The sequence below is a fragment of the Sturnira hondurensis genome, unplaced genomic scaffold (genome assembly GCF_014824575.4).
Source record: "Sturnira hondurensis isolate 20B ecotype Veracruz unplaced genomic scaffold, ASM1482457v3 Scaffold0006413, whole genome shotgun sequence".
In the NCBI taxonomy this organism is placed as follows: Eukaryota; Metazoa; Chordata; class Mammalia; order Chiroptera; family Phyllostomidae; genus Sturnira; species Sturnira hondurensis.
Window position 1 is genome coordinate 45,788,487 of NW_028079044.1, and position 18,570 is coordinate 45,807,056.

Below are 18,570 nucleotides of genomic sequence, written 5' to 3' on the forward strand. Positions count from 1 at the left end.
TTACCTGTCTGCGGTTTTGTTTGTCAGATTTCTCCTCTCTGCCCCAATCCCCCTGACCGTATGCTTGGAAGGATGTCACCATGTACACCCCACACTTAAACGGTGGGATATGCTCTCCTTTACTGAAGAATCTACACACACTCTTCAGAATTCTTATCCATGTGAGATTTCTCTCTTCTCCCCTATTTATTTACTTATGAACCTGTGAATATGTATTATACACTTTGGATTACAATTCGATACGATTTTACTTATTTACAAAGCTCAGATTTTTCCAACTTTGGCCATTGAGCACAATTTCAGTTGGCTCCTGTGTCCTTTTGACATGCCCTCCTCATTGTGGGGTTTTTTCTTTTCAGCTTTTTTTTTTTTTTAGCTTTCTGGCACTATAAGATGCTCCAGGCTCATCTTGAGTATTACCTTCCCCAGACCTAAATTGGCTCATTTCTCCAAGGAGCTCTGGTTCATTTGATTGCCAAATGGTTTTAGAAGCCAAGATATTGGTGTTCATTGTTCCTGGGGTATTATTTTTCTAGGCCTTCTCAACTGACAGAACAATGACATGTGTGTATGTATACTAACCCATGTGTATAATACACATCTGTAAACATATCTCCATAGGTATTCTTCTGTAGCCATATCCAACTAACCATGAGTCCCTGCTGATGTCCAGCTCTCATCCCTTAACATACTCCACATACTTTTGCATAGATCTGTTTTCTCGCCCACGTTGGTTGGCAAGAGGAGGTAATGAATAGCAAGGTGTGAATGTCTGTGTGGGCTGAGCACAGCAGGACACTGAGGACGCTGGGCTTGCCCTCGTGGGCAGCATGGTCTCAGGAGCAACAGTCAGGATGAGTTGGATGCCCTTGGACTGACACTCAGAAACGCGTGCTGCCCAGAAGTGCTTGCAGATTGGAAGGCTGTCATGGTCCCAGGCCTGTGTGCCCTCCCTGGCCTCTTAGCCGGTCCCTCCTTCGGCTTCTCCGGAGTGTCCGGGGAGGCTTCTCTACTGTCCCCTCTCCCACGTCACCCCAACTACCTACTGTCTTCCCCACCCCACACTCCTGGAGTCCCCTGGGCTTACCCCATCCGAAGTACACCCATCTTTTAAAAAATTCTCTGCTTGTTCCCAAGTAGACATCACCTGGGCAGTGCCTTGCATGACCTGCCCCCTCAACTGAGGAAGTGGCTCATCCATTCTGTTTTGGAGTTTGTGGGGGGATTACTGGGTGGACGAGACACACGCCTTCTGGAACCTGATGTGCACTGAGTGTGAATGGAGTTCGCATACAACACAGAATCCCCTACCTCACACCCTCTTCTCCCAGGCATCTCACTCAGCTGTCTACAGGGGCCGTGCAGGCACTATAAGTAAGTGATATGGGCCTGGTGAGCAGACCGCAGAGATTGGTGGGGGTCTGGAAGGCACACGAGGCTGGCGAGGAGCCCAGACACATGGCCAGTGTCCTGTCTGATTGCCCAGGGCCTGTGTCTGGCTAGTGTGCAAATTTGATGCTGGCCCCTGTGCATGGCCGGTGTAAAGAAAGGGAACAGTGGCCAGTCTGTGGCCACTCACTGTGGTGTTGAAGTCCTGCTGGCCCAGCGAGGCCACATCTGTGCCTCCAAGGGTGACTGGGAGCTGGGGGAGAAGGGGGGCCTTGCTCCTTCTGATTTGCCTCCCGTTCCTGGCATTGTCACTATGGTAGCACGTCTTTCCCCGGCAGCAGCCCTTGGTCCCCAAAGCAGCAGTGGCTTCCAGTTTGCAGGGGGGTTTGGTCCCACCCTCTGGGAACCAGCTTCACTGGCTGCTCGCAGAGGTGACATCCCCAGCCAGGCCTCGGCAGGGTCCCCCAGGTTTCTCAGTTCTGACAACCTCGCTGCACACCCCATCCCCTAAAGGGATGTGCTCACTCTGTGCAGACCACTGCTTCTCGGATCCCCTGGGACCCCTTACTGCCTTTTCAGTAAGTGGTTCCTTCTTATCTGAAAGTCTGCCTGTTAAAGCAGCCAGTGGCTGAAGCCCGAATAACACACAAGGTGTATTTCTGTATTTCCTAGCTTTGTCTCCTTTGCTCAGTGGAGCTTGACGCAGGTTTTCCAAGCTCCTTGCTTCAAGGCCCCCAGAGCTGCTGCCCCACCGCCCACCTGCAGCCCCTGCCGGGAAGGCCTGCCCACAAGCCTGGGTGTGCCCCGGGGGGCTCATCTGCCACTCATGGAGGTGATGCTTTGGGTTTTCCACAATGAATACTGGTCCCCAGGGTGGGCTGGGCTCCTCGGTGTCAGCAGGGGTGTGTGCCCGTGTGGGTGGAAACAACAGCCTTGTCAAAATAAACTTGGCCCATGCTGACAGGGGGAAGTGAGGCTGACAGGGGAGAAAGCGTGGGCCGCGTGCTTCTTGGGGAGTTTCCTCTGCACCCGCATGCTGCCAGAGCTGCCCTTGGCCCTGCTCCCTGTCACACTTTACACTCACCACGGCGGCTGCTCGCTGCAGAGTGTGTCTGCGAGACAAAAACAGCTCCGCTACTGTGATTTCCCCCTTGTGCCTGATCACCACGTCCCCGTCTGAACTCCCCCGTCTGGCAATCTGGTTGTCACTCCAAGGCTGAAACTCGAAGTTTCTCACGGTGTGATGTTATAAGTCATGACGTTCCTCGGGAATGCTCGGTGATGACGGTCAACGGGATGATCCCACTGTATCAAAAACACGCCTTGGGCTGTGCCTTTCATTTTCCAGTCACCATTTTCATCTTTTCTCAGGGCCTTCCGCAGGGGGCTGTGCCGATGGACTGGGGTTTGTATTAGTTTGCAAGGCTGCCGGGATGATGTGCCGTGAACAACATGGCTAAAAACAACAGAAATCAATTCTCTCGGCTCTGGAGGCCTGAAGCCTGATATGAAGGTGTCATCGAGGTTGTGTTCCGTCTGAAAATGCTAAGGCAGAGTCCTTCCCTTCTTCTTTCCTCGCTTCAGGGGGCGGCTGGCAGTCCTCAGCCTTCCTTGGCGTGTACTCGACCATGCCAGCCTCTGCTCCCATCCTCACACGACCTTCTTTTCTGTGTGTCTGTGTCCAAATTTCTCTTTTCTTGTAAGGGTGAGGTCCACCCTGATCCAATGACTTTGTCTTCACTTGATGACTTCTGCAAAGACCCTATTCCCTAGTAAGGTCAAGTTCACAGGTATTGAGGTGAGCACTTCAATACATCTTCTTCAGAGGCTATAGTTTAACCCACGACAGGGTGCAAGAAAATGTTACAACGCTTATTTGTGTTTACTTTATTTCTTTGTTCTAAAATGGTCTTAAATTTTGTATGTTTTATAATAATACAGGCCTTCAAGTGTATTATTAATGTTAATTTCCTGATAAAATTTGTTAATTATAGTGTGATTATACAAGATAGCAATATTGAGAGATTGCATGGCCATAGGAATTCAGTGTATTTTTAACTCCTTTTGTGAGTGTGAAATTATTTCAAAAAGAAAAGTAAGGCATTTTAAACATAAACAAGGTAAATTGTGTGTGTATGTATGTATACATATATATATATGAAAGTCTGTCCAGAAAAAGTCCAATCATTGTTAATATAACAGAAATGGTGTGCATGACATCAGTATAACCTGGCAGCCAAGGAGAGTGGACTGGAATGCACATGTGTGAACAATGACGACTTCACTGTACTAGTCAGTGGGGGCGGTAGATGCTGTTGAGTGAGCATGTGCACTGTGTGACCATCGTATTCAAAATGACTGAGTGAGCAGAGCAACAAACCTGCACCAGATTTGAAGGGGATCGAGGTGTCATTGTCCTGTGTACAGCGTTTCTTGTATCTTGTGCCTTCTTCAATAAATGACTCTGTTTTTCATATTACATGGCTAGATGCCTTCTGGACAGACCATAATCAGTTAATTGAGGAAGAATAGATGTAGTATATTTAGTATAGAATTGGCCCACTTTTGTCAAATTTAGGCAACACAAATGCATATTTCTCTACGCATTGGAGAAATTCTGTAAAAGGTATGTACTTCCTGTTAACAGACATTTTTGGGAAATGTGGTTGGAAGATGCAAAAATGTGGGAGATTTTACTTTGTAATTTTTTTAAAACAAAAAGTGTGTTTCAATGTTATAATGGGAAAGTAATAAGCGTGTGGTTTTTGTGTGTAGCTGTGCTTCCTGCATGTGTGTTTAGTTCTGAAGTCTTCAGCTCAATTTCTGTTGTATTTTCCCCCCCAGGCAGTACCATGAAAATGTTCTTACCCATTGGAAACTCACCTGTTTTTGTACTCCGCTATCCACATCCCTACCTCTGATACTTAAAGTCTGTTAGTTGTAGACACAAAGGTGGCCTATGGTTCCTGCTGGTTGACAATGACTTTGGCTGACTCATCTTCCCTTTATCTAAGGAAGCTGGCAATTGTTTGCCCTTGAAAACATTAGGGAGGGCTTTAATCCTAAGCCTGTAGCCTTGTGGTCTCCCCAGAGGAGTGCAAATTAGAAATAAGCCAAGTGACAGTCACCATATTTGCTCCTCTAAGGAGCAATCCCTCGTTAAGTGGTGCTTGATAGCGCTGAACCCAATTAATTAGTGAACCGTCATCAGTTCCTCTCAGGAATTTTTGATGATGACTCGGCTTTTGTAGTTAATGTAAACTTTCGTTTAGGTGGATTTATTTTTATAGATAGGCCTGTTTTCCCATTTCAGAGCAGATACTCCTTGATCTAAGAAGGGAAAGGTAAGAACAAACCTAACATCTCTTGAAGGATCCGTTGCGTGTCAGGAGCTTGCAGACACTGACTACTTTCACTTCCTCACCCACCACTAGGTAATGTTCTTCCAGCAGGCCTCGGTGTGCTCGCTGAGTGAGCCTCAGAAGGGACTGTCCCCCTTCTGCCCCATTCTCCCTAGTCCCTTTGGGGTTCATTCTCCCGCACGGAGCCTGCTTCCTTGTGCTCACTGGGCTCCCCCATCACCTCTTGTAGTGCCTCAGTGATGGATCCAATTTTTGCTAAGTCCTTCGCCTTATTCTGGCAGGGCATCTCCATGGGTGGTAGCCTCAGTAATGATTATAATGGTGGTGATAATAATAAAGATAGAATATAGATGTGTCTTTATTGAGTCCTTGCTGTACTGGGCAAAGCACTGAGCACTCTCATGCATTGAGTCCTTTTTTCCAGTCATCTGGTGAGGTTCAGGTGCTCAGTGTGGGCTGGTGTCCTGACATCCACAGCCAGGTTTACCTAGGAAACGGAAGCTAAGGTTGGTCCAAGCTCTTTTTTTTTTTTTTTCTAATTTCACTATTCACTTAGATAGTTAAGCTCTTACACTAGGTTTTTGCAGGCTAGTCACCAGCGCCAAGTTATTTCTCCCACTGAATCATAGCCACATAGTCCCAGACATTATAAATCTGTGGTTGAACGACTATTCATACATACCAGCATTTTATCCAATGTCATAGTCAAGCTAATAATGAAGTATGCCAATAATAAGTCACAGAGCTCAAAAGCATATAAAATATGAGATGTCTGCTGATTTCATTAATAGAAACACTGTTTTTTAACCAAATGATGGAAAAGAAGGGAAACAATTCAATCTTTTGATAATAATAATAACCATCTTTCAATAAATATGATAAAAGAAATGACAAGATTTTCAGACATTCTGTAATTACCTATCTACTCTCAATATTTATCTACTATCTTGGGCTTGGGCAGTGCATTTTGTTCATTCTTATATTTCCTCCCTCCCTTCTATCCTTCCTTTGGCTCAACTCAGTTCAGGCAACACATCCCAAGAATCTATGTTAAATGGGTCACACAGACCTTGATAGACATCCTCACAGCCCTTGGGAAAGACAGCCATCTAAGCACACATCATCGTGAACCAATAAGACTGCTGTGATAGCTGTTGGTCCCGGGAGGAACAGGGATCCCAAGGGTAGTGGGCCCCTGAAAATGCATGCACCTGAAATAAACATGTCTGTGAGTCTCATTAAACCTAGTTTTTCAAGGTGACCCACAGCAGGTCTGCAATGAATGCACAGAGAGTACCTGGACAGACCATCTTTTTTTATCTCTAAGTGGAAGGGTGCCTAGTGATTTGGAGCTGTCAGTCAAGGCTCACAACCTAGAGTCTTATGGTCGGTGCTGTCCCATTAGAGCTGCCCAAGAAGGTCACTGTTTTGTGACGTCCTCAGATCTCATCATTGCTGGAAGCTGACTAATTACAAGCAGGGAAGTGAGGACCTTGAAATGCCCCGGCTGCACATTTGGCCCCACTGTCAAATGCAGGACTCATTTCTGGTAACTTCTCTGGCTTCTGTGAGCAACCTGGCCACGTCTGGCTGTGTGTGGGTGGTGCTCAGAATGAACGGAAGAGAAAGCAGGTAGGGACCCAGGGGATGGAGAGGATTTATTTACTTATTTATTTTTTCAAAGTAAGGAGAAGGCTTTGAGAACAGTTAGTGATGTCCGCTACTATATTCGCTTTCTCTGTTTCCATGGAAATCAAGTTCTGGACGGACTGAACCTGGCTAAGAAAGAGGACAGTGGACAGGATGAGAAAGCTGATGGCAAGTGCAGTGTGGTTATTTTTAGAGTGCCTTGTACTTTTCAGAGCATTTCCCCCCCCAAACCCTGTTCACCTGAACTCTCAGAGCACATGAAGAGCAACTCTCAGTGTGGCTGGGCACTATGGAAAGACCCTGGACTTTGACAAACTACCGAAGAACTAGTGGGAAGCAGCACTTTCCTGGTAGTGTGATTCTGTTAAGTTTTATCTACCACTTGGCATGTCCGTTTCCTCCTCTAGCATCCCCAGTAATATGGTGGGACTGTTTCATTCGTGTAACTTTAGATGCTGGGACACATAAAACCTCCATATTTAGTAACACAGCCCAAAAGATTTGAAGTCTATTTCTTACTCAGAAAATATCCCAAGGGGGATGGGTACTGGTCAGTGGGTGGTGCTTCCTTATGCATTGGAAGGCAGGCCTCGTCCCTGTTGTCAGTCTGCCGTATTTCCAGGACCTTGAAATTCATCCAGCTGGCAGAGGGGAAAAGAAGGGTAGAGAAGGCGAACCCATGTCCTAAGTACCTTGTCCTGCAAGTGGCATATACTCACTTCACTTGCATTCTGCTGGGGAGAACTGGGCATGTTTGTCCACATGGGTGACACAATGCAGTTATCTTGGCTAGACAGTGGAAATTTCCAGAATCAGAGCTCCAGGGCTATCCGGGGTCTGAAGGACCAGCAGTGCCAGTCCAGGTGAAAGTAGGCACCTGCCTTCCTTGGGCTGGCACCTCCCTTCTGTCTACTTGGGCTTCAGAACCTCATAGAAAGGGGACTTTCGACATTATCTGGCTATCACCCCACTTGCCTATGGATGGGAAAGACAGAGGCTTAGCAGGTCAAAAGACTGATGGAGTCAGCGCAAACTCAGCTGGCCTCAAATCCAAGGGTCCTGCTCCTGATGAAGGCCTCCACCCTAGATCACACTCCCAGACTGCTGTTTTTCTAAACTTTGCATATGACCAGCTCCTGGGCCATGTGAGAGGGACTGTGTCACAGTGTTCCAGGTGGTGGGGGTGGTAAGAGAGGGGATGGGTAGGTTCATGAGACCCCGACATTCCTGCTATCTAGTTCATGATAGAGGAAGAATTATGTTAGCTGCCTCCTCCTTAGGTTTTCAGCTCAGTAAATAGACCTGGACATGCGCTCCCTCCTTTATGGGGACAGCCGTCCTCAGCCTGTTGCCTGTCAGACAGGAGCTCCGTCGCTGGGGTTCTCATTTCCCCATGTCAGGGATGATGCTGTGTGTGACTGACCTGTGCCTATTCTGGGGTTTGTAACAACTGAAAACAGGGAGGTGTGTTTCAGAGTTACTTCTCAGAATCCTGTTGTGCTTAGGCACAAAGATGTTGGCTGTAGGGGTATTTATAACAGTGAAAAATCAGAAATAGCTTCGACTGCAGAGAATACGGGACTGGTTGTTGCCAGGACTGCAGCACATGCAGGGTATGGGTTAAACATACCCTTTTAAACATCACAGTGGTGGTTAAAAAGGACCACCCAATGAAACAGAAGGACAGGAGGCAAATTGTTAACGTGGCGTGATGATTAATACAGAAAAGCAAAAATGCGATAAAAGTTCGGAGAATTGAAATGGCTCACAGATCAGCAGTCATGCCGTGACCAGCTGTTCTGTGCCAGGCAGCCGGGCTGGGGATCAGCGGAGGTTCTCTCGAAGAGGTGGGCAGCTGTCCATCTGGGCCTCTGTCTCTACCGTGAGACTCCTGGAAGCCCTCGGCAATGTGGCTCTGAGCTGACACGCAGGAGCAACGCCAGAGGGAAGATACTGAGCTGTTCTCTAGGTGAAAACACAGTGAGAGCAGGGTAACTCAGGGAGTGTCTGCTTGGGGGAGGCTCAGCTGGTCTATGAACCAGCCTCCATCCAGCCTACAGGGTGGGAGCCCACCTTCTCAGACCTGTGCTGCATGGGCTATAATGCGTGTGCTACCCCGGGCATTACGAATGAGAAAGCCTCCCATTGGCCAGGGGAGTGGTTGGTGTTGATGTGTGTGGTATAGGGGCCTCCTCCCAACCCCCACCACCCCGTTAAAATCCTCTGGATCTAATATCACAAGGGCAAGGGCTGGCTCTCCCATTCCTTGACAATCTACGTATGATTCATAATGATGGTAGCAGACGAGGCTTGAGGTCTGCGTCTTGGTCTGTAGCTGACGAAACTCTTTTCCCAAAGGAGGTGTGCCCCGCCTCCTGGGAGGACCTTGGGAGAACCTCAGCCATCTAGGCTGCCCGATTCCCAGCAGTGCGGTCAGTGACCGGCAGCCTACTGTGGGGCGGGGTTTCCCGTCGCCTAGGAACATCAGGGCACCCTGGACCTGGCCCAGCTGGGGGCAGGTGTGGTGCTCAGGATGCTGCAGTCACCGGTAGGGCAGAGAGTCTTGGAAATGGGGACTACAGCAAGCTGGCCTTTGTTTTATGTTCAGTATTTTTTGTATGTGGAAAATAATCAAAAATCATGCACCAATTTAAAAAATAATGTAAGGAAGGGAGCTGACCGACACCACTGTGAAAGCCATCCCACCTTTCCCCGAGATAATAGTCCCGGTTATCTGGAAATTCATGCAAACCCAGTGGTATACTGTTCCACCTCTCAGGATGGAATAAAAGCCCCAAATTGTAGGTTTGTTGATTTCCATGGTGAAATCCCACCACGGCCGATTTCAGGCTACCAAAGGTTTAAAAACCAGTCACTGAATTCTTGACTATTTAACAATTCGCTTTTGGAAACCAGTGTGTGCTCACAATTGATTGCTTTCTTTTTTCTTTTGGGAAATTGGCAACCTGCTACGTAGGTTAGTCAGCATGTCATTTTCATTTCCTGTGTCACAGACCTCTCCCAGGCCAGCACCTGCAGATTCGATCAGCTCCCTGCCTTCACATGATGGGGTTTCCGTGGAGGTCCACCGTGCTGTTTCCGGAAGGTTCTTGGAAGGGCGGAATCACCCCTGCAGGAGAGGGGAGGGTGGCAGCGGTTCTTAGCATGCCAGGTGGCTGGCTGCTGCGACACTGTCCACAGGTCAGACCTGGCGTGTTTCCTCAGGGTTTGTTCTAGTTCCTGGCCTCTTCTAAACATGCTACTCTGATCATCTGCAGGACAAGCAGCTCCCTTCCCTCCAGCTCGTGTTCAGGTTCTGTTAGATTATCTCACTTTTCCTTTGGGAAACCTCTCCTGTCATTTCCCTGTGCTCCCTCCCCGAGGCTGGGCAAAGTGCCTCTACAGGATTCCTTAGAACGCAGGGCTGTCATCCACAGTTGTGCTCACCACACCTTATTATTTATTGTGAGATGTCTACCAGCTTTCTGTGGAGATGCAGAGAAGCTCTGGTAAGCAGAATGCCCCCCGACAATGTTCACCCCCCCCATGTCCACATCCGAATCTCTGGGGTGATGCCTATGAAGAGGTGACCCTGCATGGCAAAGGGACTTTGCAGGTATAATTAAGTTTTATGCAGAGAGTCTGAGAGATTCTAGGGATCAGGGGGAGTTGGGGTGTTGGTACTGCAGTATAGGGGGCCACATGTAAGACTGGAAGGAGGATTCTACTGTCTAAGGGTGGCCTCCAGCTGACTGCCAGCAAAGAATTGGACCTGAATCCTACAAAGCAGGGAACTTAATTTGGCCAAGGGCATGAATGGATGAGCTGATGGGTCCCACCCTCAGGCCCCCTGGTTAGAGCCCACGCAGCTGACACCTTGCCTCCAGCCTGTGCGGTCTGGGGCAGAGAGCCAGCCAAGCCATCTCTCGATTCTGACCCATGAAACTGTGGGGAAATCAAAGTGTGTATGCTGTGTGGCAACTTCTAAATCTGTCATGATTGGTTACAAGCAGCCACAGAACACTGGTGGCGTTTGGGGACACAGGTTCTGGCTGAGAATGTAGTAGAGCTCCTCATCCATGGGGCACACGGTCCAAGACCCCCAGTGGATGCCTGAAACTGCAGGGCCTACTGATCCCCCCGTATACTCTGTTTTTTTCCTACCCGTATATATCTACAATAAAGCTTAATTTGTAAGTTAGACACAGGAGGGAGTTAACCATAATAACTCATAAGACAACAGAATGATGGGAACAGTGCACTGTAATGAAAGTTATGTGAATGTGGTCTGTCTCTCTCTCACCTCACTGTATTATACTCACCCTTCTCGTGATGGTGTGAGGTGATACAATGCCTTATTAAGTTAAGAACTCTCACCTTTTTGCTTAAAGGAAGCACGAACTGGCATCTCTTTGGTGGATCCCAATTGCCAGCATCACTGCTCATGTGCTTTGGGGCCACGGTGCAGTAGAATAAAGGTCACGTGGACAAGCGCTGCAACACTGTGACAGCTGATCTCATAACCGAGTGACTGAGAGACTAATGGGCAGGTGGAGTGTCCAGTGTGGAGATACAGGACGAAGGGGTGATTCACGTCCTGGGCGGGATGGAGAGGGACAGCAGGAGATTTCATCACTCTACTCAGAGTGACAGGCCGTTTAAAACTTATGAATCGGTTATTTCTGGGATCTTCCATTTAATATTTTTGGTCCACAGTTGGCCACAGGTAACTGAAACCATGGAAAGTAAAACCACGGGTAAGGGGGGGTGGGGAAGGGACCAAGTGTCTCCCTTTTGACACGTCTCCGCCCAGCTTTTCCAGGCTCTCCTGAATGAAGTGATTTCACCATCTTGCAAACAGTTCATCTCCTGTGGCATCTATAGTCATCACTCAGTGGATTTTACCACCACCTTGTGGGGTTTAGTTCCCCAAGTCAGACCTCCTGGATGCTGTGGTTGCTTCCTAAGGGGTCTCCCCACCTCCGAGCCTGCCCAGTTCCCACCATCCTCCACCCTGCGCCAAGACACACCTTCCTGAAGCTCACTTTGCCCGCATCACTTGCTCCTCGGAGAATCTGTGGTTCTCCCGTTCCCGCTGAATGCAGTGCAAACCCTTCCGTGCAGAATTCTGAGTCCTCAGTTGGGACAGGAGCCTGCCCCTGCAGCTGCATTTCTCAGGACTCCCTCCGGGCTTTTGCCTTCTGCCCTTGCCCCTTTCCCAGCTCCATGCCTTCCAGCTCTACCATTCCTGTAGCTCACCTCACTGCTGAAGCCCCCACGGAGTCCCCAGAGGTATTGCCACTTCTAGGTGTGATGTGCAAGTCCCCATCAGACTGTAGTTGCTTTTAGGGCTTCCTCCCTTCCTTTCTTTCCTCCCTTGGTGCCTTACCATAGTGACACCCATCACCCGTGCTCACAACCTGGTTGTGGGATGTCAGCATGAAGGAGAGAAGCAATGGAACACTGGGGACGTTTTACTATATTAGGCATAGTGCCTACTGTTGCTCATGAAAATGCCTCTTAAGTGATTATTCAGTGGGTTTATTTTGAATTACTTAAAAATGGGTGCCACTGAGATCTTCGGATGCCTCAAGTATTTTTAGTACATTCCTTCCGCGACAGCATTTCTGTTCATAGGAGCGGCATGTGTTCCGTTCAAAGACGGCCCCAACCCTGGGGAATAGTATTTTACTATTTATGATGTAGTGTTATATTACCAGTTTTATAATAACAGCCGATACATGTCAATTCCCGTGGATCAGGTCATTTAATCCTTACAATGGTGCTCTGAGGTGGGGACTGTTAGTGGCTACCATTTGTGAATGAGGAAACTGGGGCACAGAGGGGTTAAGTGATGAACTCAAGGTCACACAGCTAGTCCGTAGTAGAGCCCAGTTTCCCATCCAGGCAGTTTGGCTCTAGCGCCTCCGGTGTTGTGCCTGTTAAACCTCTCCCCACAGCTGCCATCCGTTCCACTCAGCAGAGGGAGAACAACCCTCTGTCCCTGGGTGAAGATCGTGAGCATTATTGCTCTGGCTCCTTGCGCGTTACTACTTTGAACACTGCAAACATGCACAGGACTTTACAGTTTCAAAGGCGTTCGTTCCCCTCGGAGAGAGACTTGAGGCTGGTGACACGGATGATTCCTACTTTGCAGATTCTTCCTGAGTGGAATGACCAAGTCCAAAGTCAATCTCATCCAAGCGCATTGGGTGCAGAGGACTCAGGACCCCGGGGCTCCTCGTTCCACCACAAGCAGGACCCCTGACCTGGCCCCCCACACCCCACTGATGCCACACAAGACGGATGATAGTCAAGTCTGCTTGAGCGACTTGCACAGGCCCGAGTCAGCAATGGTGGGACATTCTCCGTAGACTTTCATCTTCGGTCTGTGGGTTTTCCATTTGTGAGTTATTATTGTCTGTTCAGGTAGGGAGGCCCATTGCCTTTCTTTCTCCAAGCTGGGGAAATGTGGGATAGGGAGGGGAAAAATCTTTCCATATTCCATCCTAAGGAAGTTTGCCCAAGTGTCTGTCCTGCTGGCTGCTGGCTGCAGGCCCGTCCCCATCCTCAGAAGCCACATCCACAGTGGGTTACCTACAGAGCCAGCGCCCGGCCCAGGGGCCTCCGTGGTGGCCCTGGCATTGGTGGCTGTAGGCAGGCCCACTTCACCCTGAAGTGTATGTCTTCTTGGCTCCAGAACGCCCCTTCTGCTGGGAAGCTGCATGTTTCCTATTCCCAGTGCTACCCCCGCCCCTCTTCCTGACTTTTAATAACTGCACAGGAAGTTCCTTTCCCTCCAGTAAAGATGGTCATCACATTTTTGAGCCCGGGTGTTGACATTTTCTTCGAACCCCCAAGAGCCTTGACATAGGCGCATGAGTCACATTTTAAAAGAGGCGAGAGCTTGGGCTCTAGATTAGACAAGACTGAAGTTTGAATACAGGGCTGGGCTTAACCTCTCTGAGGCTTTGTCAGTTCTTTGTCTGCAAAAGAGGGGGTGGGCAGAGCCCCAATAGGGCTGTGTGAGGAGGGCAGGCTCCTCACCTGGGTGCACACAGTAGATCCAGGGAAGCCACCTTCCTCATGGTTTTCCCCCAGCACGCCCCGACTCCCTTGCTTCCCCCAGATGGTGGTGGGCAAAGAATGGTGGAAGCTGGCTTGAGAAGGTGAGCAGAAAAAAATGAGGTAATATAACAGAGTCAATCCCCATCGAAAAGGCTTCTGCGAAAGTGTTAATGATCTCAGCAGTTTTGCTTAACCGAGACCACAAGGCAAGTTCAGCAAGTTCACTCTCTTCTTTACAAGGGCACGCTATGGGAGAGGCTGAGCTTCTGGCGGCAGGCAGCCCGTCCAGCTGGGCACCTGCACTCGGAGTCAGTGTGTCCCCCGGTGCATCTGGACCTCCCCGCTGACTAGCTCTGGAACTTTGGCTATTTGACTTCTCTGGGCCTGATTTTCCTCCTCTGAAAAATGGCAATAAAAGTGTGCCCTGCCTCACAAAATTATTGGGAGGCTTAGGTGCAATAACGTGTGAGCAGGCTTAAAAGGAGGCTTGCCATGGGAAGTGGGAAGTTAGCTACTGTTGTTACAGGTCCTCATCTCTGTGTACATGCATGAGTGTGCACATGGGCATGTGTGTTCACATGCATTTTTGTGAACCTGTTTTCCCACTAGCATGGTCTCTGCGTGGCACAGAGTGATTTGACACCTGCACCCCTTCATCCATCTTGGGCAGAAGGTGCTCAACATGTGATTTGAGGAGGCTTGTATTTGAGTCATCTGGGATGTTTGTTAAAAACATTGGCTCCTGGCCTTAGCCCGGAACCACTGAATCAGTTGTCGGGTATCAGCGTGGGTCCCTGCTTGGCCTTTTCCCCTAGTCTCGGCCCAAGAGGGACAGCAGAGCTGCGGCCCCTGAGCAGAGGTGTTTTCCTGCACTCCCTCCCATCCCAGTGAAACAAGGACTTTGTGGGTGGGGATGGAAAGTGGGTAGGTCAGTTGACTAGGAGCCTTTGCTTGACTTTTATCCAGGATTTGTGACACTTGGAAACACAGGGAGGATTGCATTCCGTTCTGTGGAACTGATTAGTTCATGCCCACTCTCCCAAGTAGGGCTGCCGGTTGATTCCAGCTACTTAACTCATTGCTATTTGATCTCATTGGGTAACGGAGAGCGTCTGATGGCCAGAACCTGTGTCAGTTCCCAGCCTGCAAGTCTTGGCCAAGGTGGGTGTTTCCCTGCATTCACGAAGGCCATCCAGACCCGAAGTGCCCCGAAATATTCCCTGGCAGGGCCAACCTGGTATCAGGTTCACTTTGCTGGTGTCCCATGTGACCATCGCCTCTCCTTTGTGCCTACGCCTTAGGCACAGGGCTTAGCACAGTCCAAACAGCCTGAGTTCAAATCCTGTCTGGAGCATTTGGCTCAGTCATTTTGCATAAGTAACAGAATTATACAAACCTCCCTTTTCCCTCCACAGTGTGGCGTGGTGAACTGATGACATGGCCCCGCCTCTTCAGCCGGTCCCTGCTTCTGTGATGCTGAACTGGATTACAGGACTTGCTTGGTCCACGGGGGTATTAACAGACACCTTGCAAGCAGAACTTTGAAAAAGTATTTCCATTTGCACTGTTGGACTTCTGCCATCACCAAGAGAAGGACGTTCTGAGCTAGTCTTCCGGCTCCCGGAGAAGGATGAGAGACACATAGAACATAATGTTGGTGCTCTAATCCTCCAAGAAAAACCAGCGTAGACCAGCTGACCACCAGCCACTCCCAGACCCCTGAGTGAGCCCAGCCAAGATCATCCGAGCTGCCTGCTTGGCCACCCAGGTGCATGGACACTTAATGCTTGTGCTGCTGAGGTTTTGTTGTTACACAGCATTTTTTAGTGATAAATGCGATGGGGATATCAAGAATAACTGTCTGATGACTTGAATTCTGCAAGGGCAGGGGTTACCTGGGACTTAGTGTATTGTCTGGTATATCAGGTCCCTTTCGTTGAATGATTGGGCCCTAAGGACAACTCTGGTAGCCCCTCTGTGAATGCATTCAGCATCTTACCTTACCTGCTTCCTCTACTCATGAACATCTCTCCATTCAGCTGGGATCGCTGCTTGTCCCCGTTCACTTGGTTTTCTGTTACAGTAGAGGTGCCATTTGTTGGACAAGTATAGAGTGAGTGAGGCAGTGAATGGGAGAGAGAGAGAGAAAGTGTGCATGTGTGTGCATGTGTGGTGGGGAATGGAGTAGCTGAAGTCCTAGTTTTGAACAGAACTGTAGTTTCTGCTGATCTATTAAATACTTTGGGTCTTAACCTTCAAGGCAAGCCTGCTATCTATGTTCCTTCTGGGGAGGGGATGGAGCAGGGAACGGTCCGACACAGATACTGGTTTCAGAACTGACCGTAGGTGAGCTACGTTAAGGTCAGCCCCCATATTTTGGGCACATGCCCTCCATGTGGTACTTTTTGGCTATTCTTGTTTTGTCCTTACTGCAAAGGAGAAATTGCCCTTTCCATCTGACCCGTGAAAGCCCTTCTCTCAGAGGCATCCGATGCATTATCGCGGGTACAACTGAGGAGGCAGGAACATGAGCTCTTAGGGGCAGGGCTTCCTGCCAGAAGAACACCTTCTTTTAAAGCCCATCACCCCTCCAAGGACCTCAGTGGACACCCAGGCAGAGTCCCCCAGGAGAAGGGCTGTGGCTGGTCCTGGGTTGCACAGTTTGACCAGGTTATGTGACATACCTTCCAAGGCCCTTCCTTGGTGAGTCTGGTTGGGATCGCATGGATCAGTGGGCATCACTGAGATGACTTGTTGGTAAGTTTCCTGGTCTCCACATCAGCTCCTTAAAATAAGCCACCTAGAGCACTATGCAACCCCAGAGCCCCTGGGATATGCTGCTTCCACCCCGCCGAGGAGCTGTGGAGGGAATCCCCCATTTGAGTACCGACATGCCTGTCCTCCCACCCACCAGCTCAGAGCAGGTCCAGGCCGGGAAGGTTAGTGGGCCTTGGCTCAGGCTAGCGCCGGCTGGGCAGGAGGCGGAGGGAGTGGCGGGCAGAAGCTTGGCCAGCCGCCTCGGGCACCTGCCATCCTCCTGTGTTTGCTCAGCGGGTCCGGAGAGGAAGCAGGCTGCTTTCTCTAGGGCCCTTGGCGTTCCCAACCTCGGGGGCCAGCTGCTGGGGCTGGCACCTTCTCTGAGGAGCTGTCTTTCGCCCTCTCTGTACCGCCCTCTCTCATCTACCCGACAAGCAGGTAATAATCTCACCAGTACCTAAGGTAACCCCGAGGGGGAAGGCAGGCAGCCTGGCTAGCGTGCACGGAGCAAACGCTGGAAAGGGGCCCAGGAGCTCCATGTCAAGCACCTTCGGCCCCGGGGGTAGAGATGCCCCCTCGGTGGCACCTCCAAACATCCTGCTGCACACCCTTCCCCACCTCTTTGCCATGTCAGGAAGTGTTTGTCGGAGTTCAGGCCAGAACCTCCAGCGACACACCATCTGCCTTTAATGAGACACGAGGAATGATTGAAATCCTCCCTGAGTTCCAGTACAGCTCCTTCCTGTGAGAACCACAGGAGAGACTGGCTGTAGGGCCCTGCTTACAACCAGGGGATTCCTGCCTCCATAAGAGCTCTGTGGTTACCTACGTGTGAGAGCTTCGTGGTGTGCAAAGTGCTTTCGCATACACTAGCTCAGCGGTGGGGACCTCCCACTCCCGATGAATGAAGCATTACTAATAGCCCCATTTTACAGGTGCGTTAACTGAGGCCAAGAGAGGCAGAGTGACTCGCCCAGTGCCTGCAGGTAGAAGAGGCATCTGAGCAGAGACTGGAAGCCAGGTGTCCCCTCTAAAAATCCAGACTTCTTTCTCATTCGTTCCTTGGTGCTGACAGACATTAAGGAACATGTGGGATTCTCTCTGGGATTTGTGCTCAGACAAGATCAGAGTGGCTGGAAAGGAACGAACAGTTCCGTGAGCTGCCTTTGGCTTCAGCTCAGCTGAGTGTGGTGTTGATCTTTGCGGCAGGTCCCATTTGCCCCCATATTACACTGCAGAAGCCGGGGTCCCCAGAGGTGAAATGGCTCTCCCCAAGTTCCACAGGAAGTAGGGGCTCCAAGGTGGCCTCTGGTGCCTTGGCCTTGCTCTCCTCGGGCCACATGACCGCCTGCTGAGACCAGGTGTGGTAGGTTGGTTGGGGGCAGGAGCTGGCGCACCTCCTGGGAGGGCTCTGGGGGCACCCAGACCTGCCTGGTGCTCTGCTCCTCCTTCAGAGGGAAAAGCTCAGATGGCAGCCTTCTCCTTTCAATGTTCTCCTCCCAGCTGTTCTCTAATCCAGAGTCACGGTGTGTGGTGGGAAAGGAGGGAGCTGGTGGGCCCCTGGCTCCAGTGCCCTCATCGACTGAGAAGTCGTTCGAGGAGATACGACAAGCCCTGACCCACGGACGGGGTGGCAGAGCTTGGGGTGGAGTCCAGGGCCCTGACCCCAGGCCTGTGCTCAGAGGCTCCTTTCCTGTCACCTCCTGGCCCCTCCCCGCCTTGCTTTTTGGTCCCTCCTGATCCCTGACCTCAAGCTCTCCTATGGGCCTCCTGCCATGGCTCTTGCTCACAAGGTGCTGTACAGCCCCCACTGCCTGCCCTGAGTCCCATTTGTGTGTGGCTGTCATCTCCAGAAAGAACATGAGACCCTCAGTGGAGGGGACAGGTGCGACTGCCTTTGGAGCTGAGTGCAAGCTGGGTCTCAGGTGGGCGGAATCGGGGTTCCAACTCCGCCTGTGTGGCCCAGGGCAAGTTGCATGTTGTCCCTCAAGTTACATGACTATCGCTTCCCCCTGCCGCCCCCTTTGTGCTCTCCTGCAACAGTGACAACTCCACCCCCACCCCCAGTGCCGCACTTAGGATGTGCCAGGCTCCTGTCCCCCATGGCGGTGATTCCCCTGGGGGCTGGCCACGTGCAGTTGGAAGAGCATTTTGCTGGGGACAGGATCCTACGTTGCGGGCTTACCCCGCTGCCAATGTGCCAGTGTGTTTGCTGGCCAGTGTCATTTACTAAACACTCCAGGCACTGAGGCTCAGGGGTAGGTCTCATGCCCAAGGTCACAGTCAGTGACAGAGTCTGGAGGGAAGCTCGGACATCTGTCGTAGGCCCCTGTGCCACGAGACA

General features: G+C 50.4%; 1 long non-coding RNA gene across 3 annotated transcripts in view; it reads left to right on the forward strand.

The window, feature by feature from the left end:
* LOC118988678 (uncharacterized) overlaps positions 1-15,326 on the forward strand; it is a 151,282-nt gene extending 135,956 nt beyond the window's left edge. For all 3 annotated transcript variants that reach the window (XR_005066833.1, XR_005066834.1, XR_005066835.1), the window contains exon 4: positions 14,885-15,326. This is a non-coding gene — a long non-coding RNA (uncharacterized LOC118988678). The remainder of the gene's footprint in view (positions 1-14,884) is intronic.
* The last annotated feature ends 3,244 nt before the right edge of the window (positions 15,327-18,570 follow it).